Consider the following 24,662-nt stretch of genomic DNA (forward strand, 5'->3'; position numbering starts at 1 on the left):
ATCTGCAATTCATTTGGCCAAGCAGCATCATAGTGAAGACAAGACGCCAAATACTAGGAGGAAAAAAACACACAAACTAGGAGAAGCTGCAGCAATTTTCTTTTGCCTAAACCTACTGGGAAGAATAATGTTCTGCCCCCTCCACTTCTCTTTTCTTGGCTTAGTTAATGAAGTGCAAAGTACACTTACATTTTGAACTCAGATTGCAGCAACCAAAATAATTAGAAAACTTGAGGGGGGGGACTTAGATGTTTCAAAAGCATCTGAAAAAGTGGGGTGATAAAAGATTACTTGGGACTAAACCACATTAGTTGTAGGTCACTGCATTTTTCAAAAAAAAAAAAAGCTGGGCAGTCACCTGCTATGAATGCTTTGGCTGGATTTCCTGCATTAAGCAGGGAATTAGACTGGATAATTTATAGTGCCCATTCCAACCCTATGAATCCATTATTCTATGACAGATGCATAGCATGGGGAAGGAGTTGTTGTAGATAGTAGTATGGAATATTACTATCTCTACAAGAATAAAATATAAATAAGTAGACATGACATCAAGTTACTCTTGTGCATGTCATGAACCGGATTCCAGTCATTTTAAGTACATAAAGACTACACAGTGTACAAATTGCATCTGGATTTTTCACTATATAATGTCATCTTTCAGGATCTTGAGAAGTGACTTCTTTTTTTTCATTTGGTGGGTTCATTAGATGATATCTAGGTTTTGTTTTTTCCTTAATTGGTGGGAGACATTTTTGTTTCTATTTTGACTATGCCTTAAGAATCTATATGTACCCTAAGAAATCTTCATATCAATAGATATGTCTCAGAATGAAGAAAATATTATTTTTATCCACTTCATGTTGAAGCATAAGGCAATTCACATTTAATACATTAAAAAGTTTATGACATGGTGAGCATTGCTGTATGTTAAATAACAGTGAGGAACATTTACTCAGGTTTCACAACATCCTGTAAAATTAGCTCGCAGCAATACAGTTAGACTTTTCCTCCCAAGTAACCATGTGACATTTTGGCTAACAGTATGTGGAAGAAATGTCTTATTAAGCTTAAATTAAATCCATGCTGACAGGATGTAATTCCATGTATTATAAGTGGGCAAAATCATTCAGAGTAAGTAAACAATATATTTCCTAAGCTTAAAAGAAAAAAAACTAGAGCCCAAAGTCTGTGTTCATTTCTTTCAAGTTAGAAATCAGTCTATCTGTCTGACTGTCTGTCTGGTGGGAGAAGATATTGTTTCATATTGTAGGTTTTTAATTGGTTTTAACATCTGTATGATTTAACTGTAAAATCCCCTGACTTTCTTTTTTAAAAAAGCATCCAAGTATTATAATTATTTTTACAAATAGCTTTGTGATTCTATGCATGTTACTGAAAAATGTTAGACAACATCATTTTTAGAACTTGGATGAAATGTTCATTTAGATCATAAACAAGGAACCTGACATGTTGTGGATATTTTGGACCAAAACCAGTCATAATCGTCTCTATTCATACTGTCTAGAGTTCCTTGGAGCTGAATGATTCACAAGGTGAAAGATATAACAGCAATAGTAAAGCAAATTAATAATGAGTAAAGCAGATAATTGTTCTACACATTGTTTGTTACATTCAGACCATTTTCAATTCAAAATTTCTGGCTGCAGTCCTGCTCAGCTCCAAGCAATCAACAAGAATATAGCATCCAGATCAAGGGGATTAGTGGTATCACTGTATTCTTTTTCCTCCTGGAAAACTGTGTGGACTTCTGGGCACCATAGCTGGAAGAAGCTGGAACATGTCCAGAGGTGAGCGACCAAAATAATCAAAGGTTTGAAGCCAAGCCCTATGAGGAGTGGCTGAGCAATCTGGGTATATTTAGCATGGAGAAAAGACTGAGAGGTGACATGATAAGGTAAAGGTAAAGCTTTTCCCCTGACACGTGTCCGACTCTGGGGGTTGGTGCTCATCTCCATTTCTAAGCTGCGAAGATGGCGTTGTCCATAGACATCTCCAAGGTCATGTGGCCAGCATGATAATATAATAACAATAATAACTTTATTCTTATACCCCGCCCCATTTCCCCGAAGGGACTCGGGGCGGCTTACATGGGGCTATGCTTTGGGCATGGCCCCATGTTAGCTGCCCCAAGTCCCCGCTGGGGAGATGGTGGCGGGGTATAAATAAAGTATTATTATTATTATTATTATTATTATTATTATTATTATTATTATTATTATGCCTGGACACAACAGCAAAAATCAAAACAAAAGCAATAAACAAATCACCCAACAATAAAACATCAACATGGATAAAAACAATCATAAAAAGTCAATATACAAAATCATGTTAAAAACATGAGTTGATCAAAAGATCTGGGCAAGGTGCAGAAAAATGTCAAGTCATCAGGGAGGGGTAATTACACAGCAGGTATAGTACTTAAAATGCTAAGTGTAATCCTGAGAAAGCATACCTGAGGGTCTATTGCTTAGTAGGCAAGTAATGCGATCCTACAAGGATCATGCATGAAGTGCCATTACCTTCCCGCCAGAATGGTACCTATTAATCTACTCACATTTGCATGTTTTCAAACTGCATGACTCTGACATGATACCAATATTTAAATGTCTGCTGGGATGTCTCATAGAAGATGAAGTCAGCTTGCTTTCTGCTGCTCCAGAGCCTAGAATATGAACAAATGGATTCAAATCATGTAAAAAGGCATGTAAAAACCCTCAACAGTAGGAAGAATGTTTTTGTGTTGTCGAAGGCTTTCATGGCCGGGATCACAGGGTTGTTGTATGTCTTTCGGGCTGTGTGGCCATGTTCCAGAAGCATTCTCTCCTGACGTTTCGCCCACATCTATGGCAGGCATCCTCAGAGGTTGTGAGGTAAGGATTACCTCACAACCTCTGAGGATGCCTGCCATAGATGTGGGCGAAACGTCAGGAGAGAATGCTTCTGGAACATGGCCACACAGCCCGAAAGACATACAACAACCCAAGAATGTTTTTATTTGACATGGAATACCTTGCCTCAGTGGTGGGGAAGAATGGATTCTCCAAATTTTAAACAGGGGTTGGATACGCATCTTTCAGGGGTGTATGGCAGGGTGTTGGACTAGATATGCCTTGTAGTTCATTCCATTCCACCTCTAAGAGTCTATGACCTTACTTTCTGAAGAAAACCTATTACTGTTAGATTGTTTGGTTAGTATTACTATATCTCCAAAAAAGAGTTTTTTTTAAAAAAAAAGGCAACTGCTATTTTTTTTAAAAAAAAAAAGCAACCACTATTAGAAAAAGAAAAAACAATTCCGAGAACAATCCCACAATTGCACATTTTTTCCATCCCCTTGGTGAGCTTCTGAACATTTCCAGGAACTGCTCTAATGTTTCTGATGCAAGCAGGATTTTTATATAGCAGAGTTAATTGGGTGGAGGATAATGAGGGATACAAAACCTGTCAGATTTAGCAGTGTTGTGGGTATTTTGTTAGAATTGTGAGTTTCCACAGACTGTTGCCTAGCTTTAGGCCTCATCTCTTGAGTGATACAAACAGCCTCAAATATATTATGCTCTTGGGATGTAATTGTCTTAGATCATGGATGACATCATTGTCTGTTAACATTAAAAAAAAAAGGTTGGGCCAGGTGGCAACCTTAAGATCTGATACATTGCAATATACAAGCCGCATGTGGTGACGGACATGTGCCAGCCCCAGGTATTTCAAGTACCTTTTTAAAGGAAAGGCAGCTCATCATCGGAGTGGAACGGCCTCTGCCGTGTTTTCCATCTGTTGTTCTGGCAAGATCCTGTTTCACCTTGAGTCACTGTGTGTAGAATAATGATCACCCGCTGCAGCAATTCCAGTGGAACAGCCTGACATTTCTGACTGGATCTAGGCCAGCAGAGGAGGATAAATATATGGCTGTGCACCAAGTGATTACTCCCCATCATTGCTCCCAAGGTCCTGTATGTGATCAAGTTTCCTTTTCTTGAGGCGATTTGTCTGGCCAAGGAAGAAAATATATCTCACCTGGGGAGAAGAGTGTCAAAAATGGGATTGAGACATAAAACAACCAGCCCTGTTGCATTTTTATTTAGACCACCAAGAGGCACAGAACTGTAAAATGCAATTTATAATCACCATAATTACTATTTAATTCCTGGCATCATTAGCATTGTGGTATATGTTACACATAAAGGCTACCACCTGAACTCCATCTCTTTTGCCACCATCTGTCATTCAACAGCCCAGAGGTTTCCACTTGGTTTGCAGAGAAAGGACATAAATTCCCATCATCCCAACACAGGATGGTCAATAGATAGGAATCATGGGAGTTGACACCCAATCATTTAGTTTGGAAAACACTTGAGGAGAGAAGCTTTAGCCTAACCGGTGTTGTTTAGACTGCAACATCCATCAGATTGAGCCAGATGTGAAGGATCATGGGAAATGAAGTTCAATGACAGCCACAGGGTCAGATGTTGACCTCTTTTCTTCTCCAGGACAAAGAAAGATTATTCAATCAACAAAGACAAGCAAAATTGTTATCACTAGTTGTATTCATCCTCTTAATGCTTCTGAATTGGGATTGCCAGGAAAATAAGAGACATGGTTCTCATCTTTAATGGTTGTGCATAGAAAAGGATATTTCAGAAGTGAAGTGACAAGCAACCTTTACTGAGTTCACTTCACTTCACTTCACTTCACTTTATTTCTTAATTAGTCGCTCTCCACCAGAGTGCTCCGAGCGACTTACAATTTAAAATATCATTCCACAATATAAAAACATTCAACATAAAAACATTCAACCTAAAAACATTCGACCTAAAAACATTTTAGTTGTCAAAGGCTTTCATGACCGGGACCACAGGGCTGTTGTATGTTTTCCAGGCTGTATGGCCATGTTCCAGAAGTATTATCTCCCACGTCTATGGCAGGCATCCTCAGAGGTTGTGAGATCTGCTGGAAAGTAGACAAGTGGGGTTTGTATTTCTTTTCAGTATCCCTGTCTAGATAAACAACACTCAATACAACCAAGGTCAAAAGATACAGTGCTTGCATGGAATAGCAGGTCATCAGCATCTTGTCAAAAACTTTCCATCTTTACATGAAAGGTTTGATGCTTGCTCTGAATTCCCTCTGTTCAAAGCTAGTTAATAGTTTGCAACATTGGCATCTCCTTGGAAAAATCTGTTCTGAATAAAGCATTAGAGAAGCAAGCCAGTGAACATAGCTGTTACTGTGTGGTTCTGGGAAAATTGTCTGTTCGCAGAAGACAACAGAAGACAAGATGAGCTCCTGGAAATAGCTGTTAAATAAAATATTACTTGAAAATGAAGAGGGTGTGGTTGTACTGTAGTTGATTTCCAGGCCCTGCAACACACACACCCCAATACCAGCTCCTGTTCACCAAAGAGAGGTAGAGGATTTTCAGGGAGAGAATACTGTCTTGCAAAATCAGTATGTGTATTTATTCCTCATTTCTTAGACTTGGTGCTTTTTATTTGTCTGGCAGACTCTCTACAACTGTGGTTGATGCTTAAACTATCACGCTTAATGTGACAGTCTGAACACATCCTCCGTAACATCAGAAGGGGTAATCCCTAGATCCTTCAGCTCTCTCAGAACACATCCCCCCTGTTAGAAATGCTTTCCTAAGGAAATCCCCCCTCTCCTCCAATTCATATCAGTGTAAATTTATATCACCAGTTCAGGAATGATGATCACATATTTCTAATCTCAGAAGCTATCTAAATATTAATTCCTGGGAAGTGTGAATTGGAGGGTGTTATCATCCTCACGGTCCTCTTGTTATCTTCCATTCTTTTCTGGTTGGCCATTGTGGGGACAAAATGCTGAAGTAAACATTTGGTCTGATTTTATTTATTTATTTATTTATTTATTTTGTGTCAAAAGCATTGCATAATAAATAAGCTTAAAAGTGATAAAATAAAGGAATCACAAGCAGCTAAATAGTTTTAGACCAAAAGCGGGCAACAGCGACCGCACTGTCCATAGTTTTAAACAACTCCTCCTCCGTACATGAGGCAGGACATTGTGGGCAAGCATACTCATGAGGAGTTGTTTGTTCTGCCCCACAGTCACACAAGGTGGAGGATTCCTCCAGGTAGTGCCATCTTGACAAATGGTCTTTTGATCTGCCCACTCTGCTTCTGAGTCTATTTAGGGACTTCCAAGTAGCCCATTCTTGATTTGCCCTTGGAGGCCATCCAGTTGGGGTTGCCTGGTTTAGCTGCCCAGAGGGATACTCTTGCTGTTGCTGGAGGAATATTAAGAGGAGTGGTGGTTCTCATGAAGCTTTGGTCTGATCAAACATCACCATTCATATGTTTTCAAGCATGTGAATTATAACTTTGTGTGAGTGCAGAAACATCTAATCCCAGTTTCACAGAACTATAACTCATACGGTCCATTGACTTGAATATGAGAGGCATGAAGTTGGCTTCTGATTTTATCATAGGCATGCAGTTGGAATGTAAATACAGGCCATCTGATTAATTGAATTAACTTACAAATCATTTCTGAATTTATTTTTTATGTCAGGGACAGGGTAGACTAAAATCCAAATAAAATAAAATTGAATAAACTTCAGACAGCTTTCTGTTTATTCTTATAGACACCCTCAAGGGAAAAAAAACCCTGTTTATTCCAGACTCAACTGACTCATGTTGTAACTTGCCCTTGTCCACAAGGAAAGCATCATAAAGTGGCCTTTTATTTAGGAAAATCCCTGAAAATGCTGTATATACTCAAGTATAAGCCTAGTTTTTCAGCCCTTTTTTAGGACTGAAAAAAAACCCTCCTCGGCTTATACTCGGGTGAGGGTCCTGGTGGGCTTATATTCAGGTTGGCTTATACTCAAGTATATATGGTATATTTATTATTTTTCTCTATTATTATTTGTATTATTACATTTATTATTTTACTCTATTAATTATTATTATTACATTTATTATTTTACTCTATTATTGTTGTTACTTTTACATTTATTTTACTCTATTTTTATTATTATTAATACATTTATTATTTTACTCTATTTATTATTACATTTATTATTTTACTGCATTTATTATTATTATTATTATTACATTTATTATTTCACTCTATTATTATTAAAAAGATACATAAGCACATTTACATCGAAGAAGATGAAAATAATGATTTAATCAGAGTTGAATAGTCATATCGTAAATTACAGTTTGATGTAAAGATTCAAAAACATTTAAACTACTGATGCCTCCATTAATGTAATTTTATTGGTATCTCAGCTTATACTGGAGTCAATGTTTTCCCATGTTTTTTTGTGGTAAAATTAGGCTTATATTCGGGTTGGCTTATACTCAAGTATATACGGTATCTGTTTTGTTTTAGAATGTTTGACTGGTTATTTAAGCACATGAACCACCAGTTCTCCAGTGATTTTCTGAAATTAAAAAGGAGAAAGAAAATAAAAGGAACTAGAAATATTTGTCAAGTACTTGCTTGTGATTCATGTCCTTGATGGTGTGATGTTATATCACCATTCCACTCGTTAACCATTTGTCTTTGGTGAAACATGGGAATATGTTTGCTAGCAAGCACGGCATTGAAACCAAGGAGTTATCATCCTCACTCAGTTCAAGGTTCAAATGATAAATTCATCAGATTTTCAGCTGTGTGTCTATTGGAAAGTCTCTTGTGCTTCATTCCTTTAAAATACATTTAAAAAGTAAAACTCATATCCTTCTCTTTCTTTCTGAGAAATAATTGATGATAGAAACAGCATAATGCTTGCAGACTTAGCATTGTAAAAATGCTCTTTTGCCACTCAGTTCACAAAGTAGAGGTGTAAAGCAGTAGATTTTGAACTCCAGATCAGAGCTTTTCAGACATTTCAGGTTAGTGACACATTTTTAGATATGCATCATTTTGTGACACAATAGTTCAGTTCTACTAGCAAATTAAAGGTTAAACTGATGCTTATATCTCTATATGGACACATACATAAATTGTATTGGGACACAATATATGTTAATGTGGGATTTGTGTATTGGTAGTGTTTAAATGAAATTTGTGTCTGGCATGTATTGCATACAGGTTGCATCATCCAGAGTATGCTATAGTCTGTAAAGGGTTAATGACGGAGAAGCTGTGTTGACCTTGATGTGTGCTGGAACCTGGGGAGTGTCCAGACTCAAGTGTGTTTGTACATTACTGATTGCATCAGTTGAGATCTTGCTCTGTTCTGAGTTTGTGTCTGCCTAAAGAAAAAGCCAAGCCTGTGTTCGTCTGCAAGTCTGTTTTGTCTTGTATAGTAAAGCTTTGTATATATATTTTTTAACATCGTTTCTGACGTCTCTTCGTTCTGCACTCCATTGACAACATACAACTGCTGCTACGCTGCGAATTACTCTGACAATATAGCTCATGAAAAGCTTTCATATACAGTAGAGTCACTTATTCAACATAAACGGGCCAGAAGAATGTTGGATAAGCGAATATGTTTGAGAAACAATCATGCACAGTATTTTGAGGCCAGGTTATATGGTGAATGCAATTACCCACCTGGCTTCAAACCAGTTTGAGACCTGTCAATCTAATTACCCGCCAGCGAAATTGGTTCCAACTGCATTATTTCTTTTTTCATGTAAGGAGTGACTTGGAAAACTGTAAGTTGCTTATGGCAGTCTGCAAGGACGTTGTCCAGGGGATGCCCAGTTGTTTGATGTTTTTACCTTCCTTGTGGAAGGCTTTTCTCATGTCCCCGCATGGGGAACTGGAGCTGACAGAGGGAACTCATCCATGTTCTCCCCGGATTCGAACCAGCAACCTTCAGGTCAGCAACCCAACCGTCAGGTCAACAGTCCTGCCAGCACATGGGTTTAACCCATTATGCTACCAGGGGCTCCAACTGCATTATAGTGTCAGTGTAGATGCACCCTCAGATATTTTGGTTCAATCCTGGAGAAATATGTATCATCTTTTGTGGTTTAGATTGCCTGTCATTGCTTTTTGCAGGAAGGTGTGCCTGGCAAGACATAATACATAGCTAACAGGCTGCATCTTGCTTGGTGAGTCACAACTGTACAACTTGTAACAGGCCAAATCCACACATCACAAGGAATGTGTGACTTTTGCTGAGCATTGCCTCTTCCTATAACACCTTGATAATGTCTTTAAAGAGATTGATGACTTAATTTCACGAGGATGTGTCCAATCCTAATTAGCTTCCACCTGATTGAGGATACTAGCATTGGGCCTGTTTAGCACTTGGATGTGTAGCTCCTAGGAAATGCAAGGGATCTCTGGAGTATTATGCTTATTATTATTATTATTATTATCATCATCATCATCATCATCATCATCATCATCATCATCATCATCTCTGGGAGGGAGGGATGGAGGGAGCAAAAATTCTGGTGAAGCCTCAAGACACATTCCTGAAAATCAATGTTCCCAATATTTGGCCAAATTGATGTGATTCTAATTAAATATTATGAAGGGAAACTGAGGATGATGATATACTACAAATCTTTTAAAATTTAATGCTACTAGTGACGCATTGGGAACATAATAACCTATTTATGATAACTGTCCCTTGTAATGTGTAATTTGAGAACTGTCACCACCAGCCTTGTGCTAAATCTTTCATCCTTTTACCCTTTTAGCTTTGCTATACTAGCAGGTTAGATGAGACTTGGGACACACCCATGTTTCACTCTTCCCCCAATAATTATGTTGTCTTAATATTATACAGGTTGCAATCCTTCAAAGTGGAATGCTAGTAAACTCATAAGCTCTTATTTGGCTAACAGCCTCAATGATTGTTTCCTTTAATTCCCTCCAGGCTTCCCATACTTGATGTTTGTTCTTTCACATGCACATTTCCACATTCAGGGATTTCTTTCCCATGTACAGTTAAGATGGTGTATAAATTAGAGCTTCCTTCGGAGGATTAAATGAAACTCCGTAAACCACATTTTGCCTATTCTCAAAGTCACACTGACCTCTAGAGGGATAAGACCTGTACAGCAAGGCACAAAATAAAAATAATTGAGATAAAAAGGCCACAATCCTGTTGGTGTCCTTGTGCATGTATATTTTCGCCTATGGAAATAATTAGAAATTTCCACATACTACCAAAGGTTTGCATTCTTGTGGAAGAAGCATTGCATAGGTGGTGAAACCATACATATAGATGTCCACTGTGCATGCTGTGCTATGTGCAATACACATTGTGCATGGATGTACATAATTGTGTATGGAGGCGTTGTGTACATTAAAAGGTAAAGATTTCCCCTGATATTAAGTCTAGTCATGTCTGACTCTGGGGGGTGATGATAATCTCAATTTCTAAGCCAAAGAGCCAGTGTTTTCCGTAGACACCTCCAAGGTCATGTGGCCACCATGACTGCATGAAGCGCCGTTTCCTACCTATTGATCTACTTATATTTACATGTTTTTGAACTGCTAGGTTGGCAGAAGCTAGAGATCACCCTGCTCCCTGGATTCGAACCTCCAACCTTGCAGTCAGCAAGTTCAGGGACCCACTGTGCCATCAGGGGGCCATTAGATTCCATTTATGATATCATGGTTCAGTTGTGCACCATGGCCACTCAACCCAAGGGTTGCATAGCACAATTAATGCAGAACTCTGTATATCAAAATTTTCACTATGTAAGCTCACAAAGTGAACGCCTAAGGAGTAGGAACCAAACTATCTCCACAGCTTTCTGAAGCCTATGAGCACACAAACTCCAGAAGAACCAATTGGATCACAGACCCCATTACACAGCTTAGGAAGGCATTCCTTCTGTTCTTGGATAATACCTTTCAAAACAGATATACATATACATCCCTGTGCACATGCTAGAACTTAGACACCCTATAATCCTATAAAGGTAAAGGTAAAGGTTTCCCCTGACATTAAGTCCAGTTGTGACCGACTCTGGGGGTTGGTGCTCATCTCCATTTCTAAGCTGAAGAGCCAGCGTTGTCCATAGACATCTTCAAGGTCATGTGGCCAGCATGACTGCATGGAGAGCCGTTACCTTCCCACCAAAGCAGTACCTATTGATCTACCCACATTTGCATGTTTTCGAACTGCTAGGTTGGCAGGAGCTGGGGCTAACAGCGGGCGCTCATTCCGCTCCCGGGGATTTGAACCTGGGACCTTTTGGTCCGCAAGTTCAGCAGCTCAGCACTGAAATAAGACATCTGCACAAAAAGGGAAACATGTATGTCCTGTTAGGGACATGCAGATGTCCCTAACAGAATTCTGCCCATGACTTGATATCCTATAATTCCAAAATTCCAAAGCATATCCCTCACATCAATCTTAGGTATTCTGCTACACCAATGCAATTGATCAGTGTAGATGTGGCCTCAGTCTCCAATATCAGATGCAGTATCTAAGGTCTCTCTGTCTCATCACTGGTGGAAAGCATGAAATGAAGGTACAATTGCACTCATGTCCATGCTAATGGCCTTCCTATAGGCTACTGATCATCACTATGTGAACAAAATGTTGAGCTAGATTAGTCTGTCTAGTTCTATCTTCCTGGGATTCTTTTTATAGTACTTAAAATATCACATAACACCCTAGTGAGCAAGAAGGTTCTTGACTCCCTTGTTTGTATAAAAGGTCCCTTTAAGAGTATATTAAAATATTTCTATTACTCCATTAGTTTTCAGTATTCTTTACTAAATGTCTTTAATCTAGTGTCTTTCAGACAGAAAGGTTTTCTTCAGTGTTGCCACATTTTTTTTTCATTTTGCTGTGCAGTCATTCCATCCACATTTGTTCCATTCCATTCATTTTCACTGCATTCTTCACCTGTTTACTGCCTGGTTGGAAGGAACAGAAAAGGATTTTGCTCACAGTGAGATTCTTAGTGACAGAATCCATCTTGCACTTCCAGGACTCAGTGGCAGAAATCCTAGATCATGTGGGCAGGATGTATGGCTTTGTCTGCAGAGTTCCACATCTCTCCAATTCCAGAAAGCTGCATGTAAGTGCCAGAGCACAATGCCAAAGTCTTTTACTGCCTGCAGGGGAAAGTACTGCAGGAGATACACATGCAAAACACAACTGTTATTGTGGAGCTGAGAGATAACAAGAAGATAATATCCACTTTCTTCTCCCAGCTGCAGAACCACAACCAAGTTGTGTGGAGGTATCACTCAAATCCCTACCTTCAGCCAGTAAATAGTCATAGCAAAGTGGCATTTGGACACTTGGAAGCTACCTTGGGGAAGTGATATGGTGCTAGTAAGCACTGGTTGCTCATATGACAACTGAAAAGTTCCATGTGCACATACAATCTCAGAGGTGTTTTTAACATAGTTAACAATTCATGGTGTATGAAATTTTAAAAGTAATTAAGCTACAAAAAAGTTTAAACCAGCTAAACCATTTTAAAGCAACAACAGCGAATAAAAAACAACATAACTGAAGTGCAGTTGTATAGATACTTGTTCAATATTGCGACTGTGGAATACAAACTGAGTTTGTGCTTGTGATGCAGAGCATATAAATAGACAATTTCCCCTAAAATACATCTTTTCTCAAAAGCTTCCAGAAGAAGGTCTTCAACTGCCTTTTGAAAAAATAGTAAGAAAGATGCCAGTTTAACTTCTTTGGGAAAGGGGTTCCCAGGCCTGGGAACAACCAAGAAGAAGATCCTCTTCCATGTTCCCACCATGTTTACCTGTGAAGATGATGGGGGACAGAGAAGGTTCTCCCCAGAAGATCCTAAAACATGGGTAGGTTTGTATGAGTCCCTCATCAACACAGGTGCAACCACTGAGATACAAACTTATTTCGTTTCAGCAATGTATATGTCTGTTCCAGAGAAATGAAGATCTATATCAATTCTAGTCTGAAATTTTGTAGGTCTGTAGAAATGAGTCAGACTTGGTAGTCAATACTATATTGTTTTCTATGTGTCTTCCCCATTTGAAACAAAAAATGGATTTGGCACAATTTATGCACACAACCATGTGTACATTTTAAAAATGTTAACAGCTAAAATGCATACAGATGAAAAGCAATTACAAACCCATTTACTCAATGGAATGAATGGAAACATATACATAGAATCTAGAATCATAGAGATGGAAGAGACCTCATGGGCCATCCAGTCCAACCCCCTGCCAAGAAGCATTCAAAGCACCCCTGACAGATGGCCATCCAGCCTCTGCTTAAAAGCCTCCAAAGAAGGAGTCTCCGCCACATGTTAGGGCAGAGAGTTCCACTGCTGAACAGCTCTCACAGATTTCCACATCCTCAGAACCGCCTAGTGGTGAGTGTGGCAGCCTTTTGTATTCTGAATGAATGCATTGTTTTTCTCGAATAAACTGGAATAATGCACTGCCTGGGGCATTATAGGAAAATAGTGTAATGGCTGCCGGAAGTGATTGAAAAAAATGTATTTTGGTGCAAGCAACAGAAAAAAAGCTTCTAATACTAGTGATGAATTGATATAAATAGGATATTAATTAATAATATTTTATTTGTTTTGTTTTTCTCTGAATACATTACCATGATTACTACTACTTCCACAATTTGTCTAATTTGCAAATAACCTAGATGGGCTAGAAAGAGCTTGATTTTTTTAATGAATTTAGAAAAGAATGAAACTGATAATCAGCTTTAAGTGATTAGCTTTTAACAGTTTGGATTTGAATCCCTGCCTATTCATACCATGTTTATAGCCCTGCATTCACTTTTTCTTCACTTACGAGGCTCCTCTTCTTTAATATTTGCACTGCAGGCAGACCAAATATAATTCTTTTCCATGGTGAAACAGGCAGACCTATTGAATTTGGCAGAGGGGTTTAGTTTAACTTTTACATCTTTTCATTTTTGAGAAGGATTAACTAAATTTCACAACCAGGAAGAAAAGAAGTTGCGACTTTGTGAAAAAATATATGGAAATGACAGATTTGTTTATCTGTATTCATCTGATTGTTCCTAAAATCTTGTTTTCAATTTCTATATATGGTTGTGATAGTTGAACAATGAAGAAAGCTAATATGAAGAAAGTCAACTCATCTGAAATGTGGTGCTGGAGAAGATAAATAAATAAATGGGTCCTAGAACAAATCAATGCTGAACACTCTCTAGAAGCCAAGATGACTAAACTGATGCTGCCATGAGAAGACATATGTCACTAGAAAAGACAAAAATGCTTGGTAAGGTAGAAGCTTGGTCCCCATATGAACTGCTCCGAGTCCCCTCAGGGAGATGGAAGCAGGTTATGAATAAAGTACTGTTGTTGTTGTTGCTATTATTATTATTATTATTATTATTATTATTATTATTATTATTTTATTATGACACAGCAAACAAGATAGATATGCTGGATTTCGTATCACAAAATCACAAGTCGAACACTTCCCAAGTGTCTAGGACTGTGTGATGTATTTTCGGGTGATGCGTGCAGATCCCAGTAGGGTGGCCTTTTGCAGTTGGCAAATTGTAATTTTGTCAATGTCTATTGTTTCCAAATGCTGGCTGAGATCTTTTGGCACAGCACCCAGTATGCCCATCACCACCGGGACCATCTGCATTGGTTTCTGCCAGAGTCTTTGAAGTTCAATCTTGAGGTCCTGATAGCAACTGAGTTTTTCCTGTTGTTTTCATCAATGCGACTGTCATCTGAGATGGCAACATCAATGATCCAAACCTTTTTCTTTTCCATAACTGTGATGTCAATTCCATTCAATTTTTTTCCCAGATATAACCAACCACACAGATTGCTTTCACTTTTCATTAAGAACGGTGACAGATTTGAACAACATTCCTTTGGGATCACAGGAAAGTTTCCTATCCCTTGACTTAGAAACTACTGATGACATTACAATTCTGGGTTTTTCTGGAGTAATGTGGTACCTATCATTAGATCTTTTTACTTTTTTTCTGATGAGAAAGTGCAAGGTGTGTGCAATGTCTCCAAGGACGATGGCAAGGAGGTAATTGTGTTCTAATATGGATATCTGGTATGGATAGTGGATGTTAGAATCATAGAATCATGTTTGGAATCAGTGTTTGGAAAGGATTTGATGCAACTATCTTATAGCTAAGAAGCAGAGCTATCTGTTTGGAACTATGTGTAGTTCATTTGGTTCTATTTATACTTTATTGGGACCATTTATAGATTTGTTATAATGTGTTTGGTGAGCAGCCTTCTGGAGATAATCTTTGTCTCAAGACTACAGTTCAGACAATGGTGGGACAGAGGTGATATATGGTGCATGTGCATAATATTCAGATCAAAATATCCAAGATGGAATTCTAGCTTAGGTTTTCATCCAACTGAATTATTTGATGTGTATTCCTTTTATAGTGTTGCTGGATGTCAAGTCCATGAAAAATAAGACAATGGCAGTGGTGGAGCAGTAAAACAACCTGACGTGTTATGGAGAAGGCTAATATTAGCATAGTTGGCACAGCAGCATTACAATGCAAGGTTGCTGTGTGGTTTCTGGGCTGTATGGCCATGTCCTAGCAACGTTTTCTTCTGATGTTTCACCTGCATCTGTGGCTGACATCTTCAGAGGATCTGAAGATGCCATCCATGGATGCAAGTGAAACGTCAGGAGAAAATGCTGCTAGAACACAGCCATACAGCTCGGAAAACACACAGCAGCTCAGTGATTCTGACCATGAAAGCCTGCAATAATAAACTGCAATACACTTTGGGTGGGGATATTACTTTCTGGATTGCTGGCATGCTTCCTATCACCGAGATCAGTATTATCATCAAGGTTGTCATTCCCCAAGGCTACCTGAAAAAATGAAGACAGGGCATACAGTTCCCTGCATTCCAGTGTCATAATATGACACAGTTATGGTTACAGTTGACAGACAAATCCTCTCTCTGTAACTATCACAGTGAGGGAATTTGGAATTATAGTCCAAAAAAATAACTTTCCCAAGTTATATCCAGCTAACATTCCTTTAAAACACAGGCCTCTAGCACATGATATCCATAGTTTTAACCTGAACCTCTTTCCATCACATGCATATTACGGAAAATATCATAGTTTAAAAGAAATTTCCATTCCAAGGGGAGAGACGAGTGACAAAAACTTGCGGTTGAAGAAAAATAGCCAAATGATAAATCAGGACGGAGCTCTGTTGATAATCTAATAACATTTCTCTCACATTAATTCTGGTGTCACATTCAAAATAACAGGCCTTTTCATATTAACCTCGCTGCTTTCCAAATAGTGTCGTCAGCATATCCGATGGATACACATGGGTGAATGTCCTCAGGGAGGGTATCCCAGACAACGTCGGCTTTTCCCATGGCAACTGGCCACGGAGATGTTTAGCAAAATGTAAACAAGGACTTTCATGGCACAGTGCAGAGAACAAGAACTCCCACAGAGATGACTTGCTGCAGTTCCAGACCTCGTAATGGTCTCTCCTCATAGCCTGATAGTCAGACTGAAAGTGTTGCTTAGATTTTGCTAAGGGTTTTCACTACTTCTATGCATAATGTGGCTTTTTATTTAAGCCAAGCCTATTGAACAGAGATGCCATTTGGGTGTGACTAAGGAGAATCCACCTGTCTTTTCAGAGATTTCAAACCATAAGAGACTATGTTTGGATTAAAAATAATCCTGTTTGCATGACATTCCAAGGAAGACTTTTAAAATGGCAATAAATGGCAAAGCTAAGCATATTTTAAGTAGGCATGTGATCCATGATTTTTTTAAAAAATAGATAATATCTTTATTAGTGCCACCAAATATTACTAAGCAATGCAGTCAGCCCTCCACATCTGCAGAGATCACAGGACCCTGCAAAAATAAAAACAATAAAAATAAGCCTAATTTTTTTTGTAGATAATACCTATTTAGGAATTTGTAGTTTCTCTAGAATGATTCTAGAAACACCATACCAGTTCTGATTAAAGACCCAACATTTTGTCAGGTAAGTTTCTTTGTTCAATTCTTCAAAAATGATGAATATTTCTTTCTACAACAGTCTCCATGACAATCAAGCCTGATAAAATTATGTTGTCAGAAGCAGATTCCATGTATGTTTTGAGAAAATACAAACTCTAGTAAGATTTTTAAAATGCATTTACATTGATTGTCAGCATTTGTTAATGGTTCCCAGAGCCCAAGCCATTTGGGGTGGGGTGGGGTGGGGTCAAAAGGGATAAAGACTAACAAATTCTATTTATAAAAATATTAGCTAACATTCTGCTGATAATATACACAGGCATAAGTCCAATAGAGGCATGTAAATATTTCTAAGGAGTTCATAATTCTCTCCCTGCCGTGTGCTATGATCCCTAACTCCCTGAAAACTTGCCTGCCTTCCCCTCACAAATATACTCTCATGGCCATTAAACCAACTGTGCACAGTGGGGAATACTTGAGCAGGGTTCCCAGGAATAAAAACAAAATGTCTGAGATTTAGGAAGCCTTCTCCAAAAAGATGGTGAGATTGCCTCTATGTCATCTAGAGCAGACATTCTCAAGCTGTGGGTCCCCAGGTGTTTTGGCCTACAACTCCCAGAAATCCTAACAGCTGGTAAACTGGCTGTAATTTCTGGGAGTTGTAGGCCAAAACTTCTGGAGAACCACTGGTTGATGGCCCTTGTGGTCTCTTCTAACTCTATGATTCTACATACAATGGCCAGGAGCTTGGATGGAGCTTTGTGGTTGATTTAGAGCAGCAGCAACACAGAAGAGGCAAGATACAAGCCATTCCAGCAGATCAGATGCACTTCTGGGCAGGGCTCCATCCTGGGCCCGGTTCTGTTCAACATCTTCATTAACGACTTAGACGAAGAGTTAGAAGGCACGATCATCAAGTTTGCAGACGACACCAAATTGGGAGGGACAGCTAACACTCCAGAAGACAGGAGCAAAATTCAAAATGATCTTGACAGACTAGGGAGATGGGCTGAAACCAACAAAATGAAGTTCAACAGGGACAAATGCAAGATACTTCACTTCGGCAGAAAAAATGGAATGCAAAGATACAGAATGGGGGACGCCTGGCTTGACAGCAGTACACGTGAAAAAAACCTTGGAGTCCTTGTGGACAACACATTAAACATGAGCCAACAATGTGATGTGGCAGCTAAAAAAGCCAATGGGATTCTGGCCTGCATCAATAGGGGAATAGCGTCTAGATCCAGGGAAGTCATGCTCCCCCTCTATTCTGCCTTGGTCAGACCACACCTGGAATACTGTGTCCAATTCTGGGCACCGCAGTTGAAGGGAGATGTTGACAAGCTGGAAAGCGTCCAGAGGAGGACAACTAAAATGATCAAAGGTCTGGAGAACAAGCCCTATGAGGAGCGGCTTAAAGAGCTGGGCATGTTTAGCCTGCAGAAGAGAAGGCTGAGAGGAGACATGATAGCCATGTACAAATACATGAAGGGAAGTCATAGAGAGGAGGGATCAAGCTTGTTTTCTGCTGCCCTGCAGACTAGGACACAGAACAATGGCTTCAAACTACAGGAAAGGAGATTATACCTGAACATCAGGAAGAACTTCCTCACTGTGAGAACTGTTCGACAGTGGAACTCTCTCCCCCGGGCCATGGTGGAGGCTCCTTCTTTGGAGGCTTTTAAGCAGAGGCTGGATGGCCATCTGTCGGGGGTGCTTTGAATGCGATTTCCTGCTTCTTAGCAGGTGGTTGGACTGGATGGCCCATGAGGTCTCTTCCAACTCTACTATTCTATTATTCTATGATTCTAGACAATGACCCTGGATTTGGAACAAATATTCTCAATTCAGTGCTGCCCAAGGGCAGATTTACACTAGGCTAAACTTCCCTGTGTAGATGAGCTCTGAATTCATGGCCTCTTATCTCTGAGCAGGGATGCATCGATTCAGCTTGTACAACATGGTGCACTGTGTGTTTTGTCTAACAAAAGGCCTCTTACAGTCCTGTGAAGTCCAGTCTTTAGATCTTAATTAGCAATGTGATTCTTTCATTATACGAAATGACTAACTTGGCTTCCTTGATTTCTATGGTTATTGAATTTCAGCAAATTGTCCTGGACACAAACACAAAACACCCAAACACAGAAAGCAAGGGACTAGAACATTATATTCTGATGGCTACCTCAAAAAGAAAGAAAAGAGCAATTTTTCTCATAATCTCCTCCTCCTTCATTCGGCCCCACCTTTCCCCACTGCCAGGGATGGAAAAAATATTCAAAACTATTTGAAAAATTGATGAAAAGCAATCATAAAAGACCCAAACAAGGAAAGGAAAGAAGTACTGCACTGGAATATTGAAAAACTCTGGACTGACATTAATTTTTATGGCTCAAGGACCTATTTTTGGGAAGAAAACATCATTTTCAGTGCAGAAAATCATATTTTATTCATATTGCAATGAAGAAAATGTAGCTGGGGAATTATATACCATATTCATCTGGGTTAAAAAAAATACTCATGAAAGCAGCTCTTTTCTCTGCTGAAAATACAATTTTCTGCACAAATATACCACATGAAAATTTTCTACAGAATAGGTCCTGAATTGAAAATAGTCTTCAACAACTTTCTTCCACTGAGAAGGAAGTTGCTAAAATTTGATGTGGCTTCCTTTAAGACTGAGATCACCAAGAATTACATTCCTGTTTGGGTGCCATAAAAGGATGGCATGTATTTACTTTTGTTATTACTCTGAGGTTTCTTTTTACTAGAGTAGTGTTAGAATAGGGACTTGTGGGATTTTCCTCACCAGATATCAAAATAAACTGGCTGCCTTTGGCCTGTATGAGTGTGCACATTTCTGCTTGGCCTCAGGCAATCCTCCTCTGGAGGATTCTGAAAATAGAAGTTTGAAAGTAAAATTCCAACAGTAGGTCATCTATTTTTATAGAGATTAGGGACACAGTAACTACATGGAATTGGAAAACGTGCACAAATTCAAAACCTACATTTTTTATTTTACCAGAGATTACATCCCTCTAGGAATTTCTACGTCCTCCAACACATTGAACATTGAACATTGAAATGCCTACAGAAAATATATCTAATCATCATATAATGAAATCCACAAATGTCAAACCGACTGTAGTCTCCAAAACCTCACTTTTCTAAACTGCAGTTAAAGCAACCACACAAATTCCAATTATTTTAGATATTGAACAAAGTAGAAGTGGACCTTTCCATCCTGCAAAGGTCTGAGCCCTGCTTCTTTGTGCTGAGCCTTCTTTGCTGCACATGAACTCAGCAAAGATTAGGGAAATTGTAGCTTTGCATAACTGGGCTTGTAATTGCTTCAAATTGCAGGATGGAAAAGATTATCTCTTTGCATTGTTTATTCCCAACGGATTAGAAGTTAATTGCCAAAATACCTTAATTACAACTCTCCAAAGTTATGTGCTTTCTATGATTTTCCTGGAGATAGTTCTGTTTCATTAACTTTGTGGAGAAAGAGGGGGATAGGAAAGAGGGGATGGAAGCAAGCTAGCTGACCAACACCATTTAATCTTTTAAAAATCAGTTTGGTTTGGAATGCGAATCCTTCCCTAACTTGCACCTGGATAAACAGAACAAACCAATTTGAAACTCAGAAATGTTGGCTGAGATTCAGTATCATAAAGATAGTTTAACTTGATTACAAATGTGCAAATAAATATGAAATATGTGTTGTCAAAGGCATTCATGGCTGGAATCACAGGGTTGCTGTGTATTTTCTGGGCTGTATGGCCATGTTCCAGAAGTATTCTCTCCTGACGTTTCGCCCACATCTATGGCAGGCATCTTCAGAGGTTGCGAGGTATTCTAAAGTCAGTCCACTAGCTGCCAATTAGTTTCTGGACAAAATAAAAAGGTGTTGGTTTTGACCTTTAAACCCCTACATGATTTGGGTCCAGGTTACCTACAGAATCGCTATCTCCGTTACAATCTGCCCTGAACACTTAGGTCCTCTGGGAGGTAGCTACTCCAGCCTGCCAGAACCCAACTGGTAACTGTAACCCAGAGGACCCTTTGGCTTCCCCAAATCTGTAGAACGACCTGCTGAAAGAGCTCCGACAGCTAAACCAGTAGTGGTCTAACTACAACTTCTTTTAACCAGGATGGAAAATTCCCCTCCCTGAGAGATGCATTAATAATTTGTTGTACTTGAGATCAAATTGCATTTCCTCCCTGGATGACCAGCCAAGAGGGACAGGGACCAAGAAAGTGAGTTGTCCTCTTTACTTGCCCCACCAGCTTGTCCATATCCACATTACTCATCAATTGTAACTGATCTAGTCTAATCCCACTCACAGAGTTGTGAGACACTTCGTTGCTAGCCTCTGCTCCAATGACAGCATCTAAGTCGGCTCTCATGTGAGAGATTTTATCTGAAAAATTTTAACAGTGGAATGCGTACACTGAGGTGATGTCAAGGGGATTATGTGGTTGCAGTCAGGTAAGATTTTGAAAAAAAATCTGGAAGAAAGAATGCTCACCAGGAATATGGTTCAGGTTCTGGTTGATTAAAACAGCTACTATTTATTTATTTATTTATTTATTTATTTATTACAATATTTATATCCCACCCTTCTTACCCAATAGGGGACTCAGGGCGGCTTACAATAAAACACATATATAAAATTGTACAATACATTGTGAATCAATTAAAAAGTTATTAAATTACATCAGACATTCATAGAAACACTTATAAAATACAGATGGGCATGTCTGAGTCTAAAAAACTGGGTCTGCCAATTGAGTTCAAGCATATATATTAATTAGTGCTGCTAATTGTTATTCGAAAGGCTGGCCCCACAACCAAGTTTTAACTTTCCTATGGAAAGATAGGAGAGAGGGAGCCTGCCTGACTTCACTGGGGAGGCTGACGGGACTGTGAGCAGGGCCTCACCTGATGATCTTAAGCTTCGAGGTGGGTTGTAGTGGGGGACACGTTCAAACAGATAAGCTGGACCAGAACTGTTTAGAGCTTTATAGGCTAAAGCCAGCACCTTGAATTGTGCTTGGTAGCTAATTGGCAGCCAGTGGAGGAATGATTCTGGAAATTGCCAGCCCAAAAAAGCAGGGGTATATTCTTTAAGTGCACACATCTATATCAAAGTATATCTGGTAATATGATAGCAAAGCTTTGCTTATTGACCATTGTGCTGAAGATTGTCTTTGGTTTCATTTTCGTGCAAAACGCATTGTATTTAGTGCAAAACTTCTTCGTGAAATTATCCCAAAAAATCTCAAAATGTAAAACAACTGTTAAAAAAATATACAGCTATTCTTGGGCTTTTACTCAGTAGAGAGAAAACATTTGAGAGTTTTCATTCTTGTGTGGAGCTGTTTCATTCTCAAATGTGGAGCCATTTAGTGGTGGGAGGAGAATATTGAAATTCTCAGTGAGTTCAGGAAATAGAAGACATATCCATTTAAACTTATGGACAGCTCTAATGCAAACTGTAAACGTAATACTAATACCCTGGAATCTTAATGGGGTAAAACAATTTCCTACAATCCTCTCAATGCAATTTTTTAAAAAATGCTAATGCATGGAAGTTAAAGGTAAAAATAGGGTTTCTCCTTCCCTTTCAGTTGCCATGCATCCATTTTGCCTAATGAATGAGCTTGACAGCATTGGCTGCTGTTTAGAGTAATTGTTAATCCAGCCTTGGTGAATAGAAATATCATATCAGCATGAGCTCATAATTTATTTTTGACCATTGAGTAGGGTGGAATATGTTTGAGTCAGATCTCACTTCCATAGGCAGCTTGCCCTCTTACTGTTTCAGAATGGCAATACTTAATGAGCTTAGGGCTTTCAGAAGCAGCAACCAAATTTCTTCTAGAGGCACATTACCAACTTATCCTCGCTATATCACATCAGTGCCAGCTGGCTAAAACTGTGAGCAAATGGTGCATTGCTATTTCCAGCATCCAAAAAGAGCAAGAGCCGAGTTCACAGTAGCTGTGTTTTCAGTCTGTTGTGCTGATTTGTTTCAATTTCTTTAATGCGGTGCAGTAGCTGTACCAACTGGCATTTACCTGCCTGATTTGCGTCATCGCTGGGACATCTTGAATGTTCTACCTTAGACATGCTGATGTCACCGAGATATTTATAGTCTTCCCGTATGTGTCCTAGAGACGCAGATAGAGTAAACAAGCTCCATGAGTCACAGGAAGAAGAAAGATGATATTTTGAATGATTGAAAAATGTGGCATGGTTGAGAATGAAATCTTCAACAAAGCATGTATAATTTCAGTTCTCTCAGCTAGTTATTCATCCTTAGTGTGATCACATATGTGTAAAAATAATGCACCATTGCTTTATCCTATATCATGGAAAGTTATTTTAAAGGGCTATGATGAAAACATCCGTAGCAGGATCATAGTAAGACAATATTCTGAACACCAGAGCACCATCCTACTATTGAAAATATAGAGCTACTATGTTTGCATAAAGAACAATGTGGATACAGGAGGCACTAGTGGTAGAGTCGGATATATTGGGTATCACTTTTTTTCCAGTTTTTTTTTCACACCCTGTTGGAAAGCTGTCTTTCCTAGACATGTGCCTTGCAGAAATATTTATTTGGACCCTTTCAGTTTTCCACATTTTATTGTGCTATATCTCATGGTTAAAATGGGTTGTTTTGGTAATCACAGCACTTTGAAGGTACAAAGTACTTATATTGCCACACAAAAGTAAAGTGAACAAAAATGATCTGGCATTTGTTGGTTGCACACACAGACATACCCTGAGCCCCTACTTGACACACATATCCTTAGGCAGCAATCAAATTTGTCAATACATTTTTTTTTTCTGAATCCTGCAATACTGGCCCAGTTTTCACAGCAAAATGGCTCCAGCTCAGGTTGGATGGGGACGAGTAGGAAACAGCAACTTTCAAGTCTTGCAACAAACTCTCAATTGCTTTGAGGTCCGAACTTTGAATGGACCACTCTAAGGTATTTTGTTTCTTGTTTCTGAACCTCTCCAGTGTTACTTTTGTGGTACATTTAAGACCACTATCATGCTGAAAGGAGAATGTCTACCCAAGTCCCAAGGTAAAGGTAAAGATTTCCCCTGACCTTAAGTCCAGTCATGTCTGACTCTGGGGGTTGGTGCTCATCTCCATTTCTAAACCAAAGAGCCGGCGTTGTCCGTAGACACCTCCAAGGTCATGTGGCCGGTATGACTGCATGGAGCACCGTTACCTTCCCGCCGGAGTGTTACCTATTGATCTACTCACATTGGCATGTTTTCGAACTGCTAGGTTGGCAGGAGCTGGGGCTAACAGCGGCCGCTCACACCGCTCCCGGGGTTTGAACCTGGGACCCCAATTCCCAAACAAACCATTAAAATGAAGTTATCTTCCTCATCTGAATATTTCATTTTGGTGGACCGCTTTGTCTAGACAGAGTGCATTTGTTCAGCTAAAACAAGTGCACCAGCTATGTCTGTTCCTTAAGGTATCAAGAAATGGGCAACACCTGCCTTGATTTTGTCCCATTTAAGACCTCATCAGAAAGACCAGGAAAAATGACCACTTCGCCTGGCATCACAGCGAAAAGAGAGGTGCAGTGGGGCTAATCTGTCACCCCACATGCAGTTCCTTCTCAGTGACACTTCTACCCTTGTTGGGGGTGGGGCCTCCACTAGAAGTCACACGATGTCATGTGATAACCATCGT

At 39.2% G+C, this 24,662-nt stretch overlaps 1 long non-coding RNA gene across 1 annotated transcript; it reads right to left on the reverse strand.

Annotated features, from left to right (window-relative positions):
- Window positions 1-885: 885 nt before the first annotated feature.
- On the reverse strand, window positions 886-6,388 carry LOC134297902 (uncharacterized). The gene is made up of 2 exons (XR_010004852.1): window positions 3,740-6,388; window positions 886-2,686 (listed from the first exon to the last, which is right to left on the reverse strand). It is a non-coding gene; the product is annotated as an uncharacterized LOC134297902 (long non-coding RNA).
- Between the last annotated feature and the right edge of the window lie 18,274 nt (window positions 6,389-24,662).

Source organism: Anolis carolinensis, chromosome 3 (genome assembly GCF_035594765.1).
Source record: "Anolis carolinensis isolate JA03-04 chromosome 3, rAnoCar3.1.pri, whole genome shotgun sequence".
NCBI lineage: Eukaryota > Metazoa > Chordata > Lepidosauria > Squamata > Dactyloidae > Anolis > Anolis carolinensis.